The sequence below is a fragment of the Schistocerca americana genome, chromosome 3 (genome assembly GCF_021461395.2).
Source record: "Schistocerca americana isolate TAMUIC-IGC-003095 chromosome 3, iqSchAmer2.1, whole genome shotgun sequence".
Taxonomy (NCBI): domain Eukaryota; kingdom Metazoa; phylum Arthropoda; class Insecta; order Orthoptera; family Acrididae; genus Schistocerca; species Schistocerca americana.
The window spans coordinates 581,879,723-581,888,238 of NC_060121.1; positions in this window are offsets into that span (position 1 = coordinate 581,879,723).

The window sequence follows — 8,516 nt, forward strand, 5'->3', positions numbered from 1 at the left end:
TCGGCACGCTAGCTCCAACATCTGCCCAGATTATTTTCCCTGTACCCGTCGGTATAGTATCCCGTGAGTTAACCCTAAGGGACCTTTTACTCATTTTAGGTGGCCCATCCGACGTCTGGGTGGATCCTTGCGACAGTAATGGTTTTTCGGCCGCTGAACGTAGGCGTAATTGTATTCCGTCCAGTTGTAGTTTACGCCGTTCCACGTTAACTTTTGCGTGATGCGCAACCAGGAAATACAATCCGAGTATGCCATTATAGCTGCTGACAACAACTGGAAGAGCTTCTACCTTCATCTGGGAGATCCTCATTTCCACTCAGAAGTTTAACACTGCTGATCCTAGAGACTTTACCTGTCCTCCACTCACGCCACATAACACCCAGCGTGGTGGTTTTAATTCTACTTTGCCGAGTGCATTTCTACACGCCACGGATACCTGAGACCCGGTATCCAATAAAAATTTGCACAGTCTGCCGCTCACCAAGCCGGTCAGAAAAAAGTCGGCCACTGATTCTGCACTAGTATTAATCCTTACCATCGCACAGTGGACACACCACCCCCTGCCCCGTTTAACTGACGGGGCTGAGGCCCACCTTGCGGTTTCCTATCATCTTTCTGAGAGGACCCATTGCAATTACGCTACCGATGACCCCAATGTCTGCATTTCCTGCACTGCACTTGCTTGCAATCGCATCTAATGTGCCCATCCGACCACATCTGAGATATTTTATTTCTGCATTAGACACTGCTTTCCTGTCCTGCGCCTTTGTTACTGCTTCAACTTCCTCTAACGCCACAGCGATTCCAACTGCCTCATTGAGAGTCTCAGGGAATTCAATTCTAATCTTGCGGGAGGTTTCTGGTTGCATTCCCCACAAAAATGCGTCTAGTGCCCTCTGCTCATCTTCCTACAGAATGGCTTCATTAATCCTATCGGATTCCGTTAGCTTATAGGTATTAACATTAATTTTTCGAATTCTATCTACAAAAGCTTATATCGATTGCCCATTCCTTTGATACATTCTATTCAATTGTTCCCGGTAATATCTAGACGTATTTTTCCTCTGATACCTTTCCAGCAACCCTTTTTTGAATACTCCATGTGTCCGAGCATCCCTTAATTTTTCATGGCATGTAATGTACGCTCTGGCATACCCAGTTACTTTCAACTTAGCCATATGCAAAAGTGTTTCTGCACCCCAATTTCCTAATTTAGCGGCCGAGCTAGGAATCTAAAAAAAAAAAAAAAAAAAAAATCTTAACGTCCTCCCCAGCTTTTCCCGAGAAAGGGGTGACCTGAGATGCAGCGTTAGTGTCAAGAATTATGGCATTAACAGGAAACCGTTTCTTGCTCCCTTCTTTAGACTGACCAAGCTCTGTCTCTAATTGTGACACTCGCTCAAGTAGCTGCTGAATAGTCACCTCGGCTGACACAGACTGCTCCATCACTTCCAGCTATCGAATCAAGACTACAGTACGCTCAGAAAGAAGAACAGGAAAGGAAGACAGACTATGCCACAGGCAAACCACCAAACAAAGAATTGGCACTTACTTGTCATGAGGAAGGAGTTGCTGATCCATTGTTGCCCTTCTCAGGTACCACATATCCTCGTCAATTACCAGCCACAATTTCTTCCAAATCCTGGGTGAGGACCACTACCATCACCAATTGTAATAGGAGTGCGTGATGCGCGCATTGCCTGACTGACACCACTTGTAATAGGATGACCAGAGTGGGTGACGTGGTCGGGGCTGTAGGGAGTGGCTGGGTAGAAGGAGGTGGCTGTTTTTAGCAATCTTCCTCTTTATTGTTGGTTCTTCGAATACATTTTCTGATAGCTCAGCTCCACCGCACGTGTCGTGCTGGAGATGTGCGCAGTCCCGGGGAACGCGACGCCGGGCTCGGCCAGCGGCTGCGCAGGTGGTTAGCAGCACGAGGCCCGGCCCAGCGTGGCCCCAGCAGATGCTGCAGCTCGTGACGACGCCGGGAGTCGTCGGCGCAGCAGCGGGCAACGCCCTCCGCCGGCCAGTCCTCGGGGACTGTATCAGTGATGACGACGACGACGTAACAGTGACCGAACGCCCAATCGGTCGAACCGATGCCGACGCCCACCTCTGATGCCCTTAAACAGTGCAGACCGCTGCTGAATCCGTGGTTATTTGAAGGTTCTCGATGAGTTGGCCAACGCAACCGCGTCACACACGGCCGGCGTCTGCGGAAGTCTGCTAATGCTGACTGTTGATGGCTGCCATGCACATACACACATACCGACGCTCGTTGCGAAACTGTGTCACCTGCATAACGCGCCAGCCAGCCTTCGTCTGCCGTCTGCCGCGAGGCTGGCGCATCGCGAACTGGACCGCACTACATCACAATTTCGCACTATATTTCCTAAAAATAGCCCATTTTCTCTACAGTTCTTTGCTCTGCCAGGTTTTTCATCAAATACATCATAATATTCCCACAAAAAATTTCGTTGTTCAGTTTTTTGATTAAAATGTAACTTATCTGGAATGTGCAATTTGACACAACAATGTCACCAGAATTTTTATCATCGCATCCACCCCAATGTCTACCTAATAATACCCTCTGCCATCTGCGAAACCCACTTCTCTAATCTGAAATCCACTATCAGCACACGTGATTTGGTCTGTGAATATTAATTGCTTTCATGTCCAGTCGAAGTTTGCACCAGCCTTAAGAATGTAATTCATCCCTAGTGATACATTTTCATACATCAGATTCAACCATACTATGTTATGTGAATTGTATATCATTTATATTGAAAACAAGAAGCACCTGTCTATTAAATAATTTTACCTACCCTGCCAGTTGCCTCTAATTTCGATCCCTAGAACTGATAATTCCACAAATTCTGCACTCTGTTTCATTTTATCCCTAAACTTAAATAGAATATACTAGGCTCCCTGTGTTAAGTAGACTGTATCCTCCCCAATTTTAAGTTTTAATCTGTATATATGGGCTCCCACAGGTCTCAGCTGCCCTGTCATCCTCACCTTCATGTCATAAATTTCCTACTATCACTTCCAACTCCTGATTCCTCATTAGGTTCTCCCTTTCAGGTAGTACTTTCGTTACAGAGATACCATGTTCCTCTAGATTATTCTGACTAGATGACATGTTCACCTGTTGGTTTTACTTACCTGCTTAGAAGGGTGAAACTATGCACACATATCTTTTATTTTAATTTAGCCAATATAATCTTTGTATCTATCCCCAACTGCTCATAATATTGCTTCATATATGTTGTCTTTATTATTAACCCACCTAACTACCAATGAATTACTAACACACCTGTCTACTGATGCATTACGAAGTTATACTGACACAGTCCGATTTTCATGGTGAAGAGTTTCAGTTTCACTATCTATGATACATAATTCCCTCTCATTAATTAAATCTTCAATAATTTCAACAAATATTATCCCATCTAATGTTTTCTCAAATTCATCTACGGAATCATCATCATCTTTATCATAAGCAACACCATCATCAAATCCGAATTCCCTTCAGTAACAACATTATCACTATCATTAACATCCCTACTACAGTTAGAGACCACATCATCATCACCAACGCCTAACATTAAATTATCATCAACTATTTCCTCAGGATCATCAGACTTGTTAGCAACAGTATCAGCAACAACATCAGGGCTGGCTAAAGGAATTTCAGTGTATCCATAAGTCCATGCAATCCAAGTTCATTGTAATCTGTATCCACAGTATTTTTCCTATTAGAGTCAGGTTAATTACCCTGTTCATACAAATTTGTAATGATTGCATCTTCGAAAGCTACTCTTGAACAGATCTGTTTATCAGTATGGTTTTCCTCAGCACTACTTCTAATTACATCTCAAAATTATCTGTTAAAACGAATCTTATTTGGTTGATATAATCTGAGTTGACTACTCTAAACATTGGATTTTATATTTTTTTTATCTATTACACAAACGTTCGTGCTTGTTATTATGTCTAGTCCAGTTATTACTAGCCTGACTTTTTACCAGCATCTCGCACCAAACTATTTCCCAAAGGGATGTCTATGCTTTTAAATGCCTACTTCTGGCATCACACAGATGCTGATTATCATTTGATCTGTTTCCATTGAACGATCTATTTGTTTTCTCATGATTGCGATTCCAGTTTCTATTCCCATAACTACCATTAAAGTTTTGCCCATTTCCACCTCTTGGTATCCATGCGAATTGTTACCAAAATTATTTTTATCTGTTACAACTTTGATTCCACCACCCATCTGGCAGACCACTGAAATCTCTCCACTTAAAATCTGATCCCTTATTACATTCGATCGCGCTATCCAGATTGTCAACAATTTAAGAAACTGTTCGACTGATTCATCAGGTCCATAGATGAGATCCAATTGAACTCGTGTAGGTAATCTGCATTTAAATGCATCAATCTACATTAAATCATCAATAGTTTTTTTTAATGTTTTAATTTACGAATCTGTTTTGCGCAATATTCTTTCACTGTTCCATCACTTTCCTTATGGCATGGACTGTTAAGAATTTCGCAGCTGATTTGTGCTTGCTCTGTTTCAGAAAAAATTATTTAAGAAATTTTTCTCTAAACTTTCAAACGTCATATCAGAACTTGTACTCCTTTTGGTACACGAAAATGCTTGGCCATCCAACAATATTATTAACAAATTTTATTTTTAGAACTGTTAGTCATGTATAATGTGAAATTCTCTTTACAATATTGCATGTAATCAGTGGGGCAAAATTTTCCACTTTCAGGGAAGCACTTTACTGGCATATTTCTCAATACGCCACCAACATGAGTAACATTAAAAGTTTTCTGTACCACAACCTCCTGCAGGGCTTCTAGGCTTTATTTACATTGCTTTCGCTGTTCTCTATGATATCATTGATATACTTTTCTATGTCATAAACACAACTGGCAATTTGCGAAATTTCCTCTTTCATGTAGCTTTTGTATCCACTTTTTCTTCGGATAACCATTTCATTTGTGGTACTTCTACACCGTGTATAGAGTTATCGTGCTAATTTCACTTCAGATTGTACATTCCCTTTACGATTTTCTGCAGTTTCCACAAGAGTACTAAGCTGTTTTTGTTCAGAGACGACTGTTGTTTTCAATGTGCCAGATTCCTGTCTCATTTCTACGATCTGAGTAATGTTTGCTGAGAGTTGAGGTTCTGATACTATTTAGTTTCATAACTTCTTTCAGTTCGTATTTTATAGTGTCTAGTACTGTTTTCTCCTGTGATCCTATTTGCTTTCCTAATTTGGGTTGCGAACTTTCGATTTCAGTTTTCACATGCTGTTCTAACTGTGACTGCAAACTTTCGAATTTGGTATTCACTTACTGTCCTAATTTTGATTCCAAACTTTCGATTTTGGTATTCCCTTGCTGTCCTAATTCTGACTGTAAGCTTTCAGTTCTCGTATTCACTTGCTGTCCTAGTCGTAACTGTGAATTTTTGATTTTGGAGTTTGTTTCTGTGAACATTTGTCTCAAGATAGTGAGCATGTCTCACCATATTCTATACCTGAACTACTAAAAGTTACACTTGATCGAGCTACTGGCATGTTGGTGTCGACTTCTGTTTTCACTGTTGGACTGCTGTCATATACACTAGACATGTCCCCACAGAAACTCGTATCAGTGATACTTTTCGTTCTCACAACTGGATTACTGACGTTCTCATCAGACATGTCTCCACTAAAGCTCTGAGTATGACATGATTCTACACTTACAAACTGATTTTCCTGTATGTTCATGTATCTAAAACATTAAATTTCAAACTTTATGAAATTTGAATTTTGAAAATTAATTTTCCAGTTAATGATTGAACTGATTATAATACTAACATTTCAACATGATTATTTTCTGATAGTCACACATGAAATAGTTTATTTTTCTGTAAATTTCGTAATATTGATGAATGCAACAACATACTTTTCCAACAATTAAAGATTCCTCTTGATTGTATTTAAATCATCCAAAGACTAAATGCATGTGTTACATTTTTTATATCTCATGGTACGTGATACAATACAGAACACCAAAAGTTGTATTTTAACATTTGCTTTACTGTGAAATGTGTATCGTATAACACATAAAAGAATGGTACCGAATATTTTATGTAACGGTCCACATAGTATGTCCTGTCAGAATATCTTCAGGCATTAATTCGTTGGATAACACAGGCCAACGATGGAAAAACGTTCTTGCTGAAAATACCTTATTCTTATGTTTCTCAGGGTGGGAAATACAAATATGATACCTATAAAACTGTATCACCCACCATTTCTTCACATTTTACAGTTAAATTTATTAAATTTAGCGATTTTTTAAAGTATTTGCCAAATTTTATACTGTTAAAATAATTTAAAACCGAGGTGTAATGAATGTAGATGATGCTGGTAGCACTGATGAAAATAATTTGCTGGCAAAAGAAGGTCGATTGTATTTTTGTGTTTTGTTTACTGTCAATATAATCTCACTTTCCCGTGTGCTAACTACAATGTATAATCGTGGTTTTAAAAACTCTGCTGACAGTTTTTGTTATATTTGTGGTGTATTTCTGATTAAAACAAACCAAAGAAACATTACAGTCTTTGTGAGAAAGGCTTATCTATCATACTTTGGGTCTAAACTTGGTGACCAAGGTAAATCTTGAGCACCACATAAGGTAGGCTATGTGTGAGTTGAATATTTGAGAAAATGGTTCAAAAAGGAGAAAAAGCCTGTAGATTTGCTGCTCCTACGATACAGAGGGAACCAAGAAATCATTCCAATGATTGCTATTTTTGCAGTGTTGATATTACCGGTCATAATTCGAAAAACAAGAATGTAATAAGCTTCCCTAACCTTCCATCCGCCATATGACCAGTAGGGCATGGTGTAGATTTGGTGGTTCCTGAACCACCTGATGAATTAAATTCAATTCCAACAGAAGCATTTTTTTATGTACAATCTGATTTACATGAGCCAGATGATGATGAATTCCATTGTAATACAGAACGCCTTGTGCCAAAATTGTTTACTCAATTCGAGCTTAATGATTTAGTTAGGGATCTGGGATAGGCAAAAGAAAAAGCTGAATTGCTCGACTCTAGGTTCAAAGGAAAAACTTATTGGCAGTTGGAAAAGCATATACATGTATAAAAAGAGTGAGCAGCAATTTTGCAAGTTTTTTTCAACAAGAAGATGATTTAGTGTACTGCTCAGACATTTCCAGTCTGATGAATGAGTGTGGTATTGAACATAAAAAGGAAGACTGGAGACACTTTATTGATTCATCCAAAACTAGTTTAAAGGCTGTTTTATTACACAATGGTAACATGTATGCAACTATACCTGTTGGACATTCTGTACATATGGAAAATATATATGAATACCTAGAAATAGTGGTAAATAAAATAGGCTATTCTGCTCATGGTTGGATGATATGTCGCGATCTAAAAGTAACTTGCATGCTCCTTGGTCAGCAAGGTGGCTGTACCAAATTTCCATGTTTCTCATTTGAATGGGACGGTAGGGATAGGGATCAACACTGGTACAGTAAGAACTGACCTGTGAGGAAGTCCTTAAAGCCCAGTGAGTAGAACATTCTACGCAAAAACCTTGTAGATCCAAAAGATATACTCATACCACCTCTGCATTTAAAGTTAGGCCTAATGAAACAGTTTGTAAAGGCTATGCCTAAAAAGGGACGATGTTTTAAGTACCTCTGCCAAAAATTTCCACACCTTTCAGAAGCTAAACTAAAAGAAGGCTTCTTTATCGAATCTTACATTAGAAAATTGATGTTTCATGTAACTTCGAATCCACAATGACCTTAAATGAGAAAGAAGCATGGGTATCATTCAAGCAAGTCGTTACAAAGTTCTTAGGACATGAAAAGGACCCAGGATATGTTTCTATTATAGCTACAATTTTAAGGAAGTTTAAAACTTTAGGATGTTTATGAGCCTGAAAGTTCACGTTTTGAACAGTCATCTTGATTACTTCCTGGACATTATGGGAGATGTTAGTGAGGAGCTAGGGGAGCGTTTTCACCAGGACATTAATGTGAAGGAGAAACGCTACCAAGGCCACTGGAACACCAACATGATTGAGGACTAATGTTGGGCACTTCACTGAGAAGTTAAGCAAGCTGCTCATCGCAGGAAAAGCTACACAACAAACTTCAAAGAAAAAAGAGAAAGAAAATAGAAACCAATTCCAGCCGACAAGTAAAACCTCTGTTAACACATATCATTGTTTTAAGTAGCTTACTATAAGTACAAATCATTCTTATGTCATATCAAAGCGTTTCATTAATTTCCCCATTTACTGTATGTTATAGAATTTTCATACTATATATTAAAAAGCATATTAGTCGAAAACTATGGGTGACACAAGAAGCTAAGGCTAGATTTCGATTCAGCCCATAAAAATCTATCTATCGAGTTAAAAAATGTTTTTCAAAAAGATTTTTTCATTCGCCTGTGTAATTA